Genomic DNA, 21,184 nt, shown 5'->3' on the forward strand with positions numbered 1-21,184 from the left:
AGACAAGGTTGGCCACTCTCACCACTATTATTCAACATAGTTTTGAAAGTTTTAGCCACAGCAATCAGAGAAGAAAAAGAAATAAAAGGAATCCAAATCAGAAAAGAAGTAAAGCAGTCACTGTTTGCAGATGACATGATACTAAACATAGAGAATCCTAAAGAGGCTACCAAAAAACTGCTGGAGCTAATCAATGAATTCGTTAAAGTATCAGAATACAAAATTAATGCACAGAAATCTCTGGCATTCCTATACACTAATGATGAGAAATCTGAAAGAGAAATTAAGGAAACACTGCTATTTACCATTGTAAGATAAAGAATAAAACACCTATGAAAAAAACTACGTAAGGAGACAAAAGACCTGTATGCAGAAACCTATAAGACATTGATACTCCAATAAAGATGTTAAGAAAAAGAAAAGGAAGGGAAGAAATTAGAAATGTAAACAGAAAAGTGAGAAAAGGAGAATCCTTATCCACTGTTGATGGGAATGCAAATTCATTAAGCCAATATAAAACACAATGTAAAATTTTCTTAAAAAATTACAGATAGGGGCTTCTCTGGTGGCGCAGTATTTGAGAGTCCGCCTGCCGATGTAGGGGACACGGGTTAGTGCCCCGGTGCGGGAAGATCACACATGCCACGGAGCAGCTAGGCCTGTGAGCCATGGCTTCTGAGCCTGCACATCTGGAGCCTGTGCTCCACAACGGGAGAGGCCACAACAGTGAGAGGCCCACGTACCACAAAAAAAAAAAAAAAAAAAAAATTACAGATAGACCTACCATGTGTTCCTGCAATTCCACTTCTGGGGTTATTGGTCAGGAGAAATGAAAATGCAATATGAAAGATATAAGTATCCATCCCATGTTTATTGCCAGATTATTCACAATTGCCAATATATTAAAACAACCTACCTGCTTATCAAACAATTAATGGATAAAGAAAAAGTACCATATTACTATATGTACTGGAGTATTATTCAGCTATGAGAAAAAAATTCTGTCATATGTGAAAACATGGATGAAACATGAGGGCACTATTCCAACTGAGACAGGTTAAAGAAAATACCATATCACCTCACATTTATTTGGATTAAAAAATAAAAACTCAAAGAAACAGAAAACTTCAATTCTTTACTGGTCTGCAATGATCAAGACCTTCCTTGCTTCCTTCAAATTACTGCACAGACAGTTAGGCCGAAGAAGAATGTGGTTACAATGGAGACAGCAGGGGACTTGGAGATCCCAGATTTTCTTCACAAGGTGAAAAACTATAGCGATTCTGTGCCAGGGCACCAAGGCAGAATTTGAACAGAACCCTGGATTCATGTGCTCCCTCTCCAACATTCGGTCCATGTGCAACTTCATGTTTCTCTGAATATGCAACATTATGCCCCACCTCAATTTTAGGGCTTTAAGAGACTTGGGTCACCACAGAACCTTAAAACAGCAAAAGGTATGGATGGCAATAGAGGGCTTCAACCCAAGTGTATTTTCTGAATCACTCTACATTCTGGACCAGTGTGGATGTGCCTACCTGTCCCTCATAACTGCCTGATACAGTGTGCTTCCAGCTGGGTACTTTTACATCTGAAATCCCTCATGTCAGTAGTGCTTGTGTGAGGGGTCTTATAGAGTCAGGGCATTGAGGTGCACCAATGGATTTTCTCTATACGAGATTTGTCATGATTATTTTCTAATAATCAGAGCGAATCTGTTCCTGTCTTTTGGGGAAAAAAATTATGGTCACTAGGGGTGGGATGGGGAGTAGAGATAAAGGTTGAAGGTGATCAAAGGGTATAAACCTCCAATTAAAATGTGAATGAGATCTGGGGATATAATGCACACCACAAGGATATAACCATTAATTAAGAGATACTTCATTTTAAGTGGAGTTTGTAGGCCAGAGGGGGTGCTCTCATTCCCTACCACTCCATGTCAATTGCAGGCCCAACAGGAAGAAACAAAACTTTGCATCTTCAACAGTAAGAGTTTTACTCCTATATTAGCCAACAAAAACTACTACAATCCAAGAGCACAGTTTTTTCAATGGAATCTCTGTATATAAGAGCTTTTCCCAACTCCCCTTTTCCTCTGTAAAAGAATACTTCCCTCCTTTGTTTTCTGGACTTGCTCGTGTTTCACCATAGGTTGCATGTCCTGAATTGCAATTCTTTGCTGTTCCCAAATAAACACATTTGCTGGTAAAATAACGGGTTCTTACAAGCCAAAAACAACTGTAGTTATCCATATCATATTCAATGTTTGAAAGTTGCTAAGAGTGTAAAATTTTAAAGTTTTCACCACTATGGAGTGAACAAGATGGTGGAGCAGGAAGACCCTGAGCTCACCTTCTCTTACAGGCACACCCAAATCACAACTATATAGAGAGCAACTATGGATGAGAAATACTTGAAGACTAACAGAAAAGATCTCTACGACTAAAGATAGAAAGAAGTATCCAAACAAAGAGAGGTAGGAGGGGACAAGTAGAGGTAAAAACCCATACCACCAGGGAGGTAACACACAAATGGGAAGATAATTAACAATTGCAGGGAGTAAGAGTTACACATTGGGATCCCAAGCCTGGAGGTCCTCAGCCAGGAAGATAAGCCCACAGACTGTTTGGTTGTGAAGACAAGTGAGGCTTAATTTAGGAGAGATAGAGAGACATAGGAAATAGAGACTCTGCTCTTAAAGAGTGCACAGAAAATCTCATGAGCGCTGAGACCCATAATATAAGCAGTAATTGCAAAATATCCTGGATCAGACCCACTGGTGATAGTGCAGAGTCTCTTAGAAAGACAAGAGGCAACTGACACACACCCTGGGAACATAGACGTTATAGGCTGCTATCTTGGGGACCTCGTTCTACCAAGAGGATGTTAGGGCCCTCGAGTACCATTTTCGAATTTTCCCTCTAGCTTATTGTCATAGGGACCTGACCCCACCCACCAGCCTGTCAGCATAAGTCTTATCTCAGGCCAAACAACTACCTGGATGGGGACAGAGCACAATTAATCAGCAGTCCAGCTTCCTTAAGACCCCCTGAGGCCCCAGATGCCCTGAAACTTGAACCCATCCACAGGGAACACAGGACATTGTCCTGCCCACCAATGAACTGGCACTAGCTTCAGGACTTTCAAGGTCCCAAACCCAGCTCTCAGGATACAGCTCTGCACACCATTGGGTTGACCTTAACTTCAGGACACCAAGGGTCCTGCAGAGAGAGACAGAAGGAATAGGCTCCACCAACAAGTGGTCTGGCATTATCACTGGGACTCCTGGGTATCAGCTGCATCCACAAGTAGGTCAAAATAGGCCCTGGCCACCCTCAAGGCACTGACATCACTCACCAACATAACAACACCAGGCCTGAGAACCCATGGACCTTCAGCCAGCAGCCCTTGTGGAGGAGGAAGGAAAAAATCACACTTAAGGGAACAGAGCCAACTCAAGTCCATCATCAGAATTTCTGCCACAAAATCCTGGTATCAGATACAACCACTGACAGGGTAATGATGACCACTAGAGAGGAAGTGTTGCATCATACTTGTGCAAGCTCCAGTTTCTCCGCTTACAGCCCAACCCACGGCTGAAGTGTTAGCAGTGAGCACACCCTGAGGAAACTGGTGACTGGGGTCCACCTCAAATCTAAGCCTCCCATCAAAGCACACACAGTATGTATAGAAACAGTGTCACATAAAAATACCATTTCAAGGCCACAATATATAACTGTATCACCTAAATTCATAGAGGCAGAGAAAGTTTAGTAAAATGAAAAGGCAGAGGAACTACTCTCAACTGAAGAAGCAAGAGAAAACAGTTGAGAAAAAGTAATAATGAAACAGAAAGAAAAAAATTACTGGATAAAGAATTCAAAACATGGACAGTAAAATCAGTTTAACAAGAAACAAGAAAATATAAAGAAGACCAAACAAAAATAGATAATTCGATAGCTGAAATTAAAAACACATAAAAGGAGTAAAGAGCAGGCTGAGTGATACAGAAGAAAGCATAAATGATATGGAATATAGAACAATGAAAATCACCCAATCAGAAGAGTAGCAGAAAGAAAACTGAACAAAACTTGAAAGTAATCTAGGATATATCTGTGATAACTTTAAACATGCCAAACATTTACATTATAGACATTCCAGAAGAAGAGAGAGAAGAGGGATCAAACATATATTTGAGGAAATTATGGCTAAAATCTTTCCAAACCTGAAGAAAGAAACATATCCAGGTACAGAAAGCACATAGAGACCCAAACAAGATGAACACAAAGAGGCCCACACCAAGATATATCACAATAAAAATGACAAAAGTTAAAGATAAACAGAGAATTCTAAAAGTAGTAGAAAAAACTAGTCATGTACAAGGTAATCCCCATAAGGCTATCAGCTAATTTCTCTGCAGAGATATTACAGGCCAGAAGACAGTAGCATGATATATATCTAAATCCTGAAAGAAAAAGACCTGCAATATAGGTACACTACCCAGCAAGATTGTCATTTAGTATTGAAGAAAAAATAAAGAGCTTCTCAGATAAGCAAAAACTAAAAGAATTCACCAATACTAAACACACCTAACAGAAATGTTGACAGCACATCAACAGAAGAAAGGAACAACATGATCATGTCAACATGATCATGCTTTCTGCAGAAAAAGCATTTGATAAGATTCAACATTCATTCATGATAAAAAAAATCTCACCAAAATGAGTATAGAGACAACATATCTCAACATAATAAAAGGCATTTATAACAAATCCACAGCCAATATAATACTCAACAGTGAAAAGTTAAAAGCCTCCCAACTAAATTCTGGGAAAAAAAACAAGGATGCCCATTCTCTCCACTTCTATTCAATGTACTATTGGAAATTCTAGCCACAGCAATCAGCAAGAAAAACACCATATCCAGACGGTAAGAGAATAGGTGAAATTGTCACTGTATGCAGATGACATGACACTCCTTATAGAAAGCCCTTTAAAAAAAGTTCACAAAAACTATTATAACTAATAAATGAATTCAGCAAGCTAGGAGGATACAAGATCAATATATAGAGAAATCTGTTGCATTTCTTTACACTAACAATAAAATATCAGATAAAAAAGTAAAAATATCAGATAAAATAGTAAAATAAAATTATCATTTAAAATGGACTCAAAAAATACAATAACCTAGGAAGAAGCCTAAGTGATGATGTAAAAGCCCTATAAATGGAGAAATATAAAACATTGATTAAAAATACTTGAAGATGGTAAAAAGAGTCTGTCATACAGAGTGAAGTAAGTCAGAAAGAGAAAAACAAATGCCATATGGTAACACATATATATGGAACCTTAAAAAAAAAGTTTATGAAGAACCTAAGGGCAGGACAGGAATAAAGACGCAGATGTAGAGAATGGACTTGAGGACACGGGGAGGGGGAAGGCTAAGCTGGGACAAAGTGAGAGAGTGACACGGACATAAAATCACTACCAAAGGTAAAACTGATAGCTAGTGCGAAGTGGCCGCATAGCACAGGGAGATCAACTCGGTGTTTTGTTACCATCTAGAGGGTGGGGGATAGGGAAGGTGGGAGGGAGGGAGATGCAAGAGGGAAGAGATATGGGGATATATGTACATGTATAGCTGATTCACTTTGTTATTAAGCAGAAACTAACACACCATTATAAAGCACTTTTACTCCCATAAAGATGTTAAATGTTAAAAATAAAGCTGTGGAGAGCAGTAAGATGTAAAAAAAAAAAATTGAAGATGATAAAAATTAATGGAAAGATATTCCCTGCTATTAGATTGGAAACATTGATACTGATAAAGTGGCCATACCACCCAAAGCAATCAACAGATTTAATGCTATCCCTATCCAAATATTCAAGACATTTTTTACAGAGGTAGAACAAATAATACTAAAATTTATATGAAATAACACACACACACACACAGACACACACACACACATACACTCACAAAGACAAAACTCACCAGATTGTCAATGCTATTCCAAGGAAAGAAGAACAAAGCTGGAGGCATAAACCTCCCACACCTTAGACAATACTACAAACCTACAGTAATCAAAACAGCATGGTATTGACACAAAACCAGACATACACATCGATGGAACAAAATAGAGAGCCCAGAAATAAACCTACTTACCTGCAGTGAGTTAATATTTGACAAAGGAGGCCAGAATACACAATGCAGAAAGGTAGTCTCTTAAGTAAATGGTGTTGGGAAAGCTGGACCACCCTATGTAAACCAATAAAATTAGAACACAGCCTCACACCATACATAACAATAAACTCAAAATGACTGAAAGTCTTCAATGTAAGACATGTCACCATAAAACTCCTTGAAGAGAACATAGGCAAAACATTCTCTGACATAAATTGTAGTAATATTCTTAATCTACCAAGGCAAAAGAAATGAAAGCAAACGTAAATAAATGGTACCTAGTCAAACTTAAAAGCTTGCTCTACAAATGTAATGATCAACAAAACAAAAAGACAACCTATGGACTGGAGAAAATACTTTCAAATAATGTGACCAACAAGAGCTTAAATTCCAAAATATACAAAAGCTCATACAACTGAATATAAATAACCAAACAAGGTAATAGCAAATGAGTGAAGACCTAAATAGACATTTCTCCAAAGAAGACATACAGGTGGGCAAGACACATGAAAATAGTTACTTATTAGAGAAATGCAAAGCAAAACTCCAAAGAGTTATCACCTTACAACAGTCAGAATGGCTATCATCAAAAAGTCTACAAATAGTGCTGGAGAGAGGGTGGAGAAAAGGGAATCCTTGGACACTGCTGGTGAGAATGTAAATTGTGGCAGCCACTATGAAAATAGTGTGAAATTTCCTTTAAAAACTAAAAATAGAGCAATGATATTATTCAATAATCCCACTCTTGGGAATATATCTAGAAAAGATGAAAACAATAATTTGAAAGATTCATACACCCCAGTGTTCACAGCAGAACTATTCACAGTACCCAAGACATGGAACAATCCAAGTGTGCACCAACAGATGAGTGGTTAAAGATGATATGGTGTATATACACAATGGAATATTACTCAGCCATAAAAAGAATAAAATATTGTCCTTTGTAGCAACACTGATGAACCTAGAGATTATCATACTAAGTGAAGTAAGTTAAAGAAAGGCAAATATTACATATCATTTATATGTGGAATCTAAATCAAATAATACAAATGAAACTTATTTACAAAACAGAAACAGACTCATAGATATAGAAAACAGACTTATGGGAACCAAAGGGGAAAGGCAGTGGGGATAATTAAATGAAGAGTATGGGATTAACAGATCACACCTCTATATATAAAACAGATAAGAAGCAAGGATTCACTGTAAAACACAGAAAACCATATACAGTATCTTATAATAAACTATAGTGGAAAATAATCTGAAGCTGTACACCAGATACTAACACAATATTGTAAATTAACTATAGTTAAATAAGAAAGAAATATTGAAGGGTCTCATTTAAATAGAAAAGAAGTAAGAATCTACAGGAAAAGGAAAATCCAGTAGGAAACACAAATATATAGTAACTACTGAAGTTCACATAAATAAGTCAGTATGCAGATTAAGAGACAGAAATATAGTAAAATCAACTATAACTAAAATAAACAGTAAATGAATAAGCCTGAAGATGTAAAAGATGATATCGTTACCATAAATTTTAGGGGAAAGGAGTAAAAACATTTTAGAATATGTTTGGACATTAATGACTATATATTTAAAGCTAAAAGATATAATTATGGGGCAACATAGTTACCATGGGGTCCATATATGTTTTTATAGGTTAAAAACTTATAATTTATACAGGAAAAGAAAAAGAAATGAACCCAAGCATATTACTAAAGAAAATCATCAAATCACAGCTGGAGACCCCAAAAGAAGAAATGAAAAGAAAAGAATACCAAAACACTGGAAAACAAGTAATAAAATAGAAAAGAGTAAATACCTGCCAATAATTACTTTGTCAATAGATGAAGTACTCCAAAAAACAGACATAGGGTGGTTGACTGGATAAAAATAAAGTCCCTTCAATATCCTGCCAACAAGAGGCTAACTATAGGGTAAAGTCACACATAGGCTGAAAGTGAGGGGATGAGAAAAGATATTTCATGTAATTGACAAGAACACAGGGGTAACATTAAGCATATAAGACAAAATAGAGGCTAAAATATATCCTACAACTAATGACAAAGCAGGGACTCATATAATGATAAAGGGATTAATACAAAAATGATCTTACACTTGTCAACATATATGCACCTAGCACAGGAGCATCTAAACTTACAAAGAAAATACCAAGACACATAAAAGGAGAAATTGACAACAATAAAATAATGGTAACACCTCACCAACTTCAATAAAGAAATCATCCAAAGAGAAAATTAATAATCTTAAATGATGCAATAGACGAGGTAACTTAATTGATGTTTACAGAACATTATTTCCCCAAACAACAGAATGCATTTTCTTTGTAAATACACGTGAAATATTCTCTGCAGGGTAGATCACATACTAGGCAAGAAACAAAAGGCTCAATAAATTAAGATAATATAAATTATATAATTGTTTTCAACCACAATGGAATGAAACTAGAAATCAACTGCAAAAAGAAAAACAGAAAACAGCAAAGCGTATGGAGACTAAAAACCATCCTACTAAAACCAGTGAGTCAATGATAAAATGAGACAATAAATTATAAAATACAAGACAAACAAAAATAAAAACACAAGTTCAAAATTTATGTTACGCAGCAAAAGCAATTCTAAAAGAGAAGATTATACTGATACTGGTCATTTTCAAGAACAAGAAAAATCTCAAAGAAACAACATAATGCACCTCCTAAACACATTAGAAAAAGAAAAAACAATAAAAGCCTAAAGTCAGCTTAGAAGGAAGGAAATACTAAAGGTCAGAGGGGAAATAGATAAAATAAAGATAAAAACAAAACTATTATAAAGACCAACATAAAAACAGTTGTTTTTTGTTTTGTTTTGTTTTATTTGTGGTACGCAGGCCTCTCACTGTTTTGGTCTCTCCCATTGTGGAGCACAGGCTCTGGACACGCAGGTTCAGTGGCCATGGCTCATGGGCCCAGCCGCCCTGCAGCATGTGGGATATTCTCAGACCGGGGCATGAACCCGTGTACCCTGCATCGGCAGGCGGACTGTCAACCACTGCGCCACCAGGGAAGCCCAAGAGTTGGTTTTTTCATACAATAAACAAAACTGACAAACCCCTGCCACACTCATCAAAAAGAAAAGAGAGAAGTCTCAAATACACAAAATCCAACTTGAAAGAGAAGAAATAACAATCCACACCATAGAAATTTTTTAAAATCATAAGAGAATATTATGAAGAATTATATGAAAACAAATTGAATACCATAGAAGTAGACGAATTTCTAGAAACCTATGGCCTGCTAAGCCTGCCAATACTGACTGAGGTATAAACATAGTGTTGAACAGTCCAACATGAACAGTGAAACACAATCTGTAATTTAAAAAAAATGTCAAGAACCAGACAGCTTCATTGGGGAATTATACCAAACGTACGGTGTAAAAAATATGCCAATCCATCTCAAACTATTGCAAAAAACTGAAGATTTGGGAACACACCCAAATTATTCTGTTAGGCCCCCATAACCCTGATATGAAGATCACATAGAAACACTACAAAAATAAAAATTACAGGCCAATATCTTTGATAAACCTACATACAAAAATCTTCAATAAAATATTAGCAAACCATCCAAAAATATATGAAAGAAGATCATACACCATGATCAAGGTGTAGTCATTCCATTGTCAAAAGGAAAAATTAGCGATATACAAATCATTCAGTGTGATACACCACATTAATAAAAGTTAAGACAAGATCACATGAACATCTCAATAGACACAGAAAAATCATTTGAGAAAATTCAACAACCATCCCGGGTAAAAATTCTCACCAAAGTGCGTTTGAATGGAACATACTCAACATAATAAAGGCCAATTATGAAAATCCACAGCCAACATAATATTCACTAATGAAAAGGTAAAATCAGAAGCAATACTTAGGATACCCACAGGCACTAATTTTTTCAACATAGTACTGAGAGACTTGGCCTAAGCAGAGAGAGGGAAAAAACGAAAGAAAGAAAGAAAAAAGTATCCAAATGTAACGGAAGAGGTAAAAGTATCATTGAATGCAGATGACATGACACTCTATACAGAAAACCCTAGACTCCACACAGAAGCTATTAGAACTAATAAATTAAGCAATGTAACAGATAGAAGATTAATACCTATAAATCTGTTGTGTTTTTTTACACTAACAATGAAATACCAGAAATTGAAAGGAAATAAAAAGCAAACACTTGATTGGATTAAAAAAAAAGAAAGAAAGAAAAACAGGAAAATAACTGAGGAGATGAAAACTCTAAAAGGTGAAAACTAAAAAACACTGACAAAGAAAACTGAACATGATAAAAAAGGATGTAAGGTATTCCATGTTCTTGGATTGGAAGAATTAATATTGTTAAAATGACCATACTATCCAAAGCAAATTACAGATTTAATGTGATTTCTATCAAATTACCCATGATGTTTTTGACAAAACTAGAAACAACAATTCTAAAATATGTATGGAACAACTAAAGACCTAAAATTATCAAAGCAATCGGGAAAAAAAGTTAGAAAAAAGCTGGAGGTATAATTTCTAGACTTCAGGAGATTTAAAAAAAAGAAAAATCTCATGAATTGACATACAAAGAGAGACAGAATCACAGACATACAAAAAAATACCACTTATGGTTACCAAAGGGGAAAGACATGTGGGAGAAACATCTTAAGAGTGTGAAATTAACAGATACAAACTACTATAAATAAAATAGATAAGCAAAACTGGTTTACTATACACTCCAGGGAATTATATCCAATATCTGGTAATAATTTGTAATGGAATATAACCTGAAATAAAAAACCCACAAAAAAGCCTGAATCACTAAGCTGTACATCCGAGACTAACACAATCTTGTCAATCATCTAAACTTCAATGTAAAATAGTTTAAAAAAATAAAAAAAATAAAAACATGATTTGATTTTTGGAAAAGGAAAAAAAGTTGTAAAACTTTAGCCAGGCTCAACAAGAAGAAAGAAGGGAGGACTCAGATTAATGAGACATGAAATGAAACAGGAGAAATAAAAATTGATACTACAGAAATATGAAAAAAGCATGATATAAATAATTACATACAGACCAAATAACCTATAAGAAATTGACTAATTCTAGAATTATATCATGAATAAACAGATCATTACAGGTGAAATTGCCCTTGTAATAAAAATAACTTCCAATTTAAAAAAAAGTCAGAGATCTGATAGTGTCACAGGGAAGTAACAAAAATATAAGAAAAATAACACCTATACTTGTCAAACAATTACAAAAAATTGAACAGGAGCAAATACTCACAAATTCATTCTGTGAGACCAACATTAATCTGATTCCAAAACCAGATGAAAACACGACAAAAACAAACAAAAAAACAAAAAAAAAAAAAAAGAAAGAAAAGGAAAATTACAGATTAATATCTTTGGTAAATATAGTTGTAAAAATTCTCAATAAAATGTTAAAAATTTGAATGTGACCATATATTAAAAATATTTTACCCCATGATCAAGTTGCATTAATTCCACATTCACAAGTATGGCTCAACATATGCACATGAATCAGTGTGATACACCACGTTAAGAAAAGGAAATATAACAATCACATGAACATCTCAACAGATGCAAAAAAAAGAGGGGGCGGATGACATATTTCAATATAGATTCATAATAAACATGCACATCAAAGTGTGTATAGAGGACACATATCACAATATAATAAAGAAAATTTATACCAAACCCACAGCCAACATCATATTCAAACATGAAAAGCTGGAAACCTTCCCATTATATTTAGGAACAAGAGAAGAATTGTATTTAATATAGTATTAGAAGTCCTAGCCATAGATCAGATGAGAGAAAAATAAAAACTGTAACCAAATTGGATTAGAAGAGGTAAAACTGTCAGGTTGCATGGTACAATATACAGAGAACCCTAAATTCCCCATCCGAAACTTATTAGAATTAAACAATAAATTCAACAAGGTTGCAAGATACATGATTAATACACAGAAATCTATTGTTTCTATAAAATAATAATGAAATATCAGAAAGAGAATGTGAAAAAAACATTTTTAAAGAACCTCCATACTGTTCTCCATAGTAGCTGTATCAATTTACATTCCCACCAACAGTGCAAGAGTCTTCCCTTTTCTCCACAACCACTCCAGCCTTTATTTTTATAGTTAATTTTTTTAAGTTTTTTAAACATCTCTATTGGAGTACAATTGCTTTACAATGGTGTGTTAGTTTCTGCTTCATAACAAAGTGAATCAGTTATACATACACATATGTTCCCATATCTCTTCCCTCCTGCATCTCCCTCCCTCACACCCACCCTAACCCACCCCTCTAGGTGGTCACAAAGCACCGAGCTGATCTCTCTGTGCTATGCGGCTGCTTCCCACTAGCTATCTATTTTACGTTTTATAGTGTATATATGTCCATGTCACTCTCTCACTTTGTGAGAGCTTACACTTCCCCCACCGCATATCCCCAAGTCCATTCTCTAGTAGGTCTGTGTCTTTATTCCTGTCTTACCCCTAGGTTCTTCATTACATTTTTTTCTTAGATTCCATATATATATTTTAGCATACAGTATTTGTCTTTCTCTTTCTGACTTACTTCACTCTGTATGACAGATTCTAGGTCCATCCACCTCACTACAAATAACTCAAATTCGTTACTTTTTATGGCTGAGTAATATTCCATTGTATATATGTGCCACATCTTCTTTATCCATTCATCCAATGATGGACACTTAGGTTGCTTCCATGCTCTGGCTATTGTAAATAGTGCTGCAATGAACATTGGGGTGCATGTGTCTTTTTGAATTATGGTTTTCTCTGGGTATATGTCCAGTGGTGGGATTGCTCAGTCATATGGTAATTCCATGTTTAGTTGTTTAAGCAACCTCCATACTGTTCTCCATAGTGCCTGTATCAATTTACATTCCCACCAACAGTGCGAGAGGATTCCCTTTTCTCCACACCCTCTCCAGCATTTGTTGTTTGTAGATTTTCTGATAATGCCCATTCTAACTGGTGTGGGTGATACCTCATTGCAGTTTTGATTTCCATTTTTCTAATAATTAATGATGTTGAGCAGCTTTTCATGTGCTTCTTGGCCTTTTCATGTGATTCTTTGGAGAAATGTCTGTTTAGGTTCTGACCACTTTTGAATTGGATTGTTTGTTTTTTTAATATTGAGCGACATGAGTTGTTTATATATTTTGGAGATTAATCCTTTGTGTGTTGATTGGTTTGCAATTATCTTCTCCCATTCTGAGTGTTGTCTTTTCATCTTGTTTGTGGTTTCCTTTGCTTGTAAAAGCTTTTAAGTTTCATTAGGTCCCATTTGTTTATTTTTATTTCCATTACTCTAAGAGGTGGATCAAAAAAGATCTTGCTGTGATTTATGTCAAAGAGTGTTCTTTCTCTGTTTTCCTCTAAGAGTTTTATAGTGTCTAGTCTTACACTTAGGTCTCTAATCCATTTTGAGTTTTTTTGTGTGTATGGTGTTAAGGAAGTGTCTAATTTCATTCTTTGACATGTAGCTCTCCAGTTTTCCCAGCACGACTTATTGAAGAGACCATCTTTCCTGCAATGTATATTCTTGCATCCTTTGTCATACATTAGTTGACCATAGGTGCGTGGGTTTACCTCTGGGATTTCTATCCTGTTCCATTGATCTATATTTCTGTTTTTGTGCAAGTACTATATTGTCTTGTTTACTGTAGCTTTGTAGTATAGTCTGAAGTCAGGGAGTCTGATTCCTCCAGCTCCATTTCTTTCCCTCAAGACTGCTTTTTCTACTCGGGGTCTTTTATATTTCCATAAATATTTTAAGTTTTTGTTCTAGTTCCATAAATAATGCCATTGGTAGTTTGATAGGGATTTCATTGAATCTATAGATTGCTTTGAGTAGTATAGTCATTTTCACAACATTGATTCTTCCAATCCAAGAACATGGTATATCTCTCCATTGGTTTGTACCATCATTAATTTCTTTCAACAGTATCTTATAGTTTTCTGCATACAATTATTTGACTCCCTATGTAGGTATTCCTAGGTATTTTATTTTTCTTGCTGCAATGGTAAATGAGAGTGTTTCCTTAATTTTTCTTTCAGATTTTTCATCATTAGTGTATAGGAATGTAAGAGATTTCTGTGCATTAATTTTGTATCCTGCAACATTACCAAATTCATTGATTAGCTCTAGTAGTTTTCAGGTGGCATCTATAGGATTCTCTATGTATAGTACTGTGTCATCCACAAACAGTGACCATTTTACTTCTTCTTTTCCAATTTGTATTCCTTTGTTTCTTTTTCTCATTTGATTGTGATGGCTAGGACTTCCAAACTATGTTGACTAATAATGGTGAGAGTGGACAACTTTGTCTTTTCCCTGATCTTAGAGGAAATGCTTTCAGTATTTCACCATTGAGAATGATGTTTGCTGTGGGTTTGTCATATATGGCCTTTATTATTTTGAGGTAGTTTCCCTCTATGCCCACTTTCTGGAGAGTTTTTGTCATAAATGGGTGAATTTTGACAATTTTTTTCTACGTCTATTGAGATGATCATGTGGTTTTTCTTTTTCAATTTATTAATATCGTGTATCACATTGATTGATTTGCATATATTGAAGAATCCTTGCATCCCTGGGATAAATCCCAGTTGATAATGGTGTGTGATTCTTTTAATGTGTTGTTTGCTTCTATTAGTATTTTGTTGAAGATGTTTGCATCTGTCGTCATCAGTGATATTGGTCTGTAATTTTCTTTTTTTGTAGTATCTCTGTCTGGTTTTGGTATCAGGGTGATGGTGGCCTCGTAGAATCAGTATGGGAGTGTTCCTTCCTCTTTTAAATTTTGGAAGAGTTGGAGAAGGATAGGTGTTAGCTCTTCTCTAAATATTTGATAGAATTCACCTGTGAAGCCATCTGGTCCTGGACTTTTGTTTCTTGGAAGATTTTTAATCACAGTTTCAATTTCATTACTTGTGATTGGTCTGTTCATATTTTCTATTTCTTCCTGGTTCACTGTTGTAAGGTTATACCTTTCTAAGAATTTGTCCGTTTCTTCCAGATTGTCCATTTTATTGGCATAGAGTTGCTTGTAGTCTCTTAGGATGCTTTGCATTATTGTGGTTTCTCTTGTAACTTCTCCTTTTTTCATTTCTAATTTTACTGATTTGAGTCCTCTCCCTCTTTTTCTTGATGAGTCTGGCTAATAGTTTATGAATTTTGTTTATCTTCTCAAAGAATCAGCTTTTAGTTTTATTAATCTTTGCAATTGTTTTCTTTCTTTCTATTTCATTTCTTTCTGCTCTGATCTTTATGAATTCTTTCCTTCCACTAACTTTTTTTTTTGTGTGTGTGTGGTACATTGGCCTCTCACTGTTGTGACCTCTCCCATTGTGGAACACAGGCTCTGGACGTGCAGGCTCAGTGGCCATGGCTCACGGACCTAGCTGCTCCACAGCACGTGGGATCTTCCAGGACTGGGGCACCAACCCGTGTCCCCTGCATCAGCAGAGAGACTCTCAACCACTGTACCACCAGGAAAGCTCTCCTTCCACTAACTTTGGTTTTCGTTTGTTCTTCTTCTCTAGTTCCTGTTGGTGTAAGGTTAGATTGTTTACTTGAGATGTTTATTGTTTCTTAAGGTAGGATTATATTGCTATAAACTTCCCTCTTAGAACTGCTTTTGCTGAATCCCTTAGCTTTTGAATCGTCGTGTTTTCATTGTCATTTATCTCTAGGTATTTTTTGATTTCCTCTTTGATTTCTTCAGTGATCTCTTGGTTATTTAGTAACATATTGTTTAGCCTCCATGAGTGTGTGTTTTTTACATTTTTTCCCTGTAATTGATTTCTAATCTCATAGCGTTGTGGTCAGAAAAGACGCTTGACATGATTTCAATTTTCTTAAATGTACTGAGGCTTGATTTGTGACCCAAGATGTGATCTATCCTGGAGAATGTTCCATGCACACTTGAGAAGAAAGTGTAATCTGTTTTTGGATGGAATGTTCTATAAGTATCAATTAAATCTTTCTGATCTATTGTGTCATTTAAAGCATGTGTTTCCTTATTAATTTTCTCTTTGGGTGATCTGTCCATTGGTGTAAGTGAGGTGTTAATATTCCCCACTATGATTGTGTTACTGTTGATTTCCTCTTTTATAGCTGTTAGCAGTTGCCTTGTGTATTGAGGTGCCCCTATGTTGGGTGCATATTTATTTATAAATGTTATATCTTCTTCTTGAATTGATCCCTTGATCATTATGTAAAGTCCTTTCTTGTCTCTTGTAACATTCTTCATTTTAAAGTCTATTTTGTCTGATATGAGTATTGATACTCCAGTTGTCTTTTGATTTCCATTTACATGGACTATCATTTTCCATCCCCTTACTTTCAGTCTGTATGTGTCCCTAGGTCTGAAGTGGGTCTCTTGTCGACAGCACATATATGGGTCTTGTTTTTGTATCCATTCAGTAAGCCTGTGTCTTTTGGTTGGAACATTTAATCCATTCAGTTATAAGGTAATTATCTATATGTATGTTCCTATTACCATTTTCTTAATTGTTTTGGGTTTGTTTTTGTAGGTCCTTTTCTTCTTTTTTGTTTCTCACTTAGAGAAGTTCCTTTAGCATTTGCTGTAGGGCTGGTTTGGTGGTGCTGAATTCTCTTAGCTTTTGCTTATCTGTAAAGCTTTTGATTTCTCCATTGAATCTGAATGAGATCCTTGCTGGGTCGAATAACATTGGTTGTAGGTTCTTCCCTTTCATCACTTTAAATACGTCATGCCACTCCCTTCTGGTTTGTAGAGTTTCTGCTGCGAAATCAGCTGTTAACCTTATGGGACTACCCTTGTATATTATTTGTTGTTTTTCCTTTGCTGCTTTCAATAATTATTATTTGTCTTTAATTTTTAGCAATCTGATTACTATGTGTCTCGGCATGTTTCTCCTTGGGTTTATCCTGTATGGGACTCTGTGTGTTTCCTGCATATGCATGACTATTTCTTTTCCCATGTTAGAGAAATTTTCAAATATAATCTCTTCAAGTATTTTCTTGGGTCCTTTCTGTCTCTCTTCTCCTTCTGGGTCCCCTATAATATGAATTTGTTGCATTTAATGTTGTTCCAGAGGTCTCATGCTGTATTGTTTTCTTTTCATTCTTTTTTCTTTATTCTGTGGTGCAGCAGTGAATACCACCATTCTGTGTTCCTGATCACTTATGTGTACTTCTGTTTCAGCTATTCTGCTTTGATTCCTTCTAGTGTAGTTTTCATTTCAGTTATTGTACTGTTTATCTCTGTTTTTTTTTTTTTTTTTCAATTCTTCTAGGTCTTTGTGAAACATTTCTTGCATCTTCTCAATCTTTGACTCCATTCTTTTTCCAAGGTCCTGGATCATTTTCACTATCGTTATTCTGAAATCTTTTTCTGGATGGTTGTCTATATCCACTTCACTTAGTTGTTTTTCTGGTGTTTTATCTTGTTCCTTCATCTGATACATAGCCTTCTGCATTTTCATCTTGTCTTTCTGTGAATGTGATTTTTGTTCCAAAGGCTACAGGATTGTAGTTCTTCTTGCTTCTGCTGTCTTCCCTCTGGTGGATGAGGCTATCCAAGAGGCTTATGCAAGCTTCCTGATGGGAAGCATTGGTGGTGGGTAGAGTTGGGTATTGCTCTGGTGGGCAGATCTCAGTAAAACTTTAATCCACTTGTGTGCTGATGGATGGGTCTGTGTTCCCTCCCTATTGGTTGTTTGGCCTGAGGCAACCCAGCACTGGAGTCTACACAGGCTCTTTTTTTTTTTGTGGTACATAGGTCTCTCACTGTTGTGGCCTCTCCCGTTGCAGAGCACAGGCTCTGGATGTGCAGGCTTAGCGAACATGGCTCATGGGCCTAGCCACTCTGCAGCATGTGGTATCTTCCCGGAACAGGGTACGAGCCCTCAACCACTGCACTACCAGGAAAGCCCTACCCATGCTCTTTTGTGGGGCTAATGGCAGACACTGGGAGGACTCACACCAAGGAGTACTCCCCAGAACTTCTTCTACCAGTGTCCTTGTCCTCATGGTGAGACAGAGCCACCTCCCACCTCTGCAGGAGACCCTCCAACACCAGCAGGTAGGTCTAGTTCAGTCTCCTATGGGGTCACTGCTCCTTCCCCTTGTCCCAATGCACACACTACTTTGTGTGTGTCCTCCAAGAGTGGAGTCTCTGTTTCCCCCCATCCTGTTGAAGTCCTGTAATCAAATCCTTCTAGCCTTCAAAGTCTGATTCTCTAAGAATTTCTCCCCCTGTTGTTGGACTCCCAGTTGGGGAAACATGATGTGGGGCTCAGAACCTTCACTCCAGTGAGTGGACTTCTGTGGTATAAGTGTTCTCCAGTTTCTGAGTCACCCACCCAGCAGTTATGGATTTGATTTTTTTGTGATTGCACAAGAGGGAGTAAGAGCACATCCTTCTACTCCACCATCTTGTACCAAATCCTCCTCCTGTATGATTCTTCTAATGCATTGTTAAATTTTGTTTGCTAGTTTTCTCTTGAGGATTTTTGCATCTATGCTTATCATAAATATTTGCCTGTAGTGTGTGTGTGTGTGTGTATGTGTGTGTGTGTGTGTTTGTCCTCCTCCTCTGGTTTCAGTATAAGAGTAAAGCTGACCTCAAAAAATAAATTCGAATGATGGCCATCATCAAAAAATCTAGAAACAATAAATGCTGGAGAGGGTGTGGAGAAAAGGGAACACTCTTGCACTGTTGGTGGGAATGTAAATTGATACAGCCACTGTGGAGAACAGTATGGAAGTTCCTTAAAAAACTACAAATAGAACTACCATATGACCCAGCAATCCCACTACTGGGAATATACCCTGAGAAAACCATAATTCAAAAAGGGTCATGTACCAAAATGTTCGTTGCTGCTCTATTTACAATAGCCAGGAGATGGAAGCAACCTAAGTGTCCATCATTGGATGAATGGATAAAGAAGACGTGGCAGGGCTTCCCTGGTGGCGCAATGGTAGAGAGTCTGCCTGCCAATGCAGGGGACACGGGTTTGTTCCCCAGTCCAGGAAGATCCCACATGTCCCAGAGTGGCTAGGCCCATGAGCCATGGCCGCTGAGCCTGCTCATCCAGAGCCTGTGCTCCACAATGGGAGAGGCCACAACAGTGAGAGGCCTGCATAACACACACACACACACACACACACACACACACATACACACACACAAGAAGACATGGCACATATATACAATGGAATATTACTCAGCCATAAAAAGAAATGAAATTGATTTATTTGTAGTTAGGTGGTTTGACCTAGAATCTGTCATACAGAGTGAAGTAAGTCAGAAAGAGAAAGACAAATACTGTATGCTAAAACATATATATGGAATCTAAGGGGAAAAAATGTCATGAAGGAACTAGTGGTAAGACAGGAATAAAGACACAGACCTACTAGAGAATGGACTTGGGGATATGGGGTGGGGGAAGTGTAAGCTCTCACAAAGTGATAGAGTGGCATGGACATATATACACTACAAAACATAAAATAGATAGCTAGTGGGAAGCAGCCATATAGCACAGGGAGATCAGCTCGGTGCTTTGTGACCATGTAGAGGGGTGGGTTAGGGTGGGTGGGAGGGAGGGAGATGCAAGAGGGAAGAGATATGGGAACATATGTGTATGTATAACTGATTCACTTTGTTATGAAGCAGAAACTAACACACCATTATAAATCAATTATACTCCAATAGAGATGTTATAAAATTAAAAAATAAAAATCTAAAAACAATAAAGGCTGGAGAGGGTGTGGAGAAAAGGGAACACTCTTGCACTGTTGGTGGGAATGTAAATTGATACAGCCACTATGGAGAACAGTATGAAGGTTCTTTAAAAATCTAAAAATAGAACTATCATATGACCCAGAAATCCCACTACTGGGCATATACCCTGAGAAAACCATAATTCAAAAAGTGTCATGTACCAAAATGTTCATTGCAGCTCTATTTACAGTAGCAAGGACATGGAAGCAACCTAAGTGTCCATCATCAGATGAATGGATAAGGAAGATGTAGCACATATATACAATGGAATATTACTCAGCCATTAACAGAAATGAAATTGAGATATTTATAGTGAGGTGGATGGACCTAGAGTCTGTCATACAGAGTGAAGTAAGTCAGAAAGAGAAAAACAAATACAGTATGCTAACACATGTATATGCAATCTAAGAGACAAAAATAGTCATGAAAAACATAGGGGTAAGATGGGAATAAAGACACAAACCTACTAGAGAATGGACTTGAGGATATGGGGAGGGGTAAGGGAAAGCTGTGACAAAGTGAGAGACTGGCATGGACATATATACACTACCAAACGTAAAATAGATAGCTAGTAGGAAGCAGCTGCTTAGCACAGGGAGATCAGCTTGGTGGTTTGTGGACACCTAGACGGGTGGGATAGGGAGAGTGAGAGGGAGGGAGACGCAAGAGGCAAGAAATGTGGGAACATATGTGTATGTATAACTGATTCACTTTGTTATAAAACAGAACCTAACACACCATTGTAAAGCAATTATACTCCAATAGAGATGTTAAAAAAATAAAAATGTTTTTTTCACATTCTCTTTCTGATATGTCATTATTATTTTATAGAAACACAATAGATTTCTGTGTATTAATCATGTATCTTGCAACCTTGTTGAATTTGTTGTTTAATTCTAATAGGTTTTGGATGGGGAATTTAGGGTTCTCTGTGTATTGTACCATGAAACCTGACAGTTTTACCTCTTCTAATACAATTTGGTTACAATTTTTATTTTTTTCTCATCTGATCTATGGCTAGGACTTCTAATACTATATTAAATACCATTCTTCTCTTTTTCCTAAATATAATGGGAAGGTTTCCAGCTTTTCATGTTTGAATATGATGTTGGCTGTGGGTTTGGTATAAATTTTC

The sequence above is a fragment of the Leucopleurus acutus genome (genome assembly GCF_964270905.1).
Source record: "Leucopleurus acutus genome assembly, chromosome: Y".
Taxonomy (NCBI): Eukaryota; Metazoa; Chordata; class Mammalia; order Artiodactyla; family Delphinidae; genus Leucopleurus; species Leucopleurus acutus.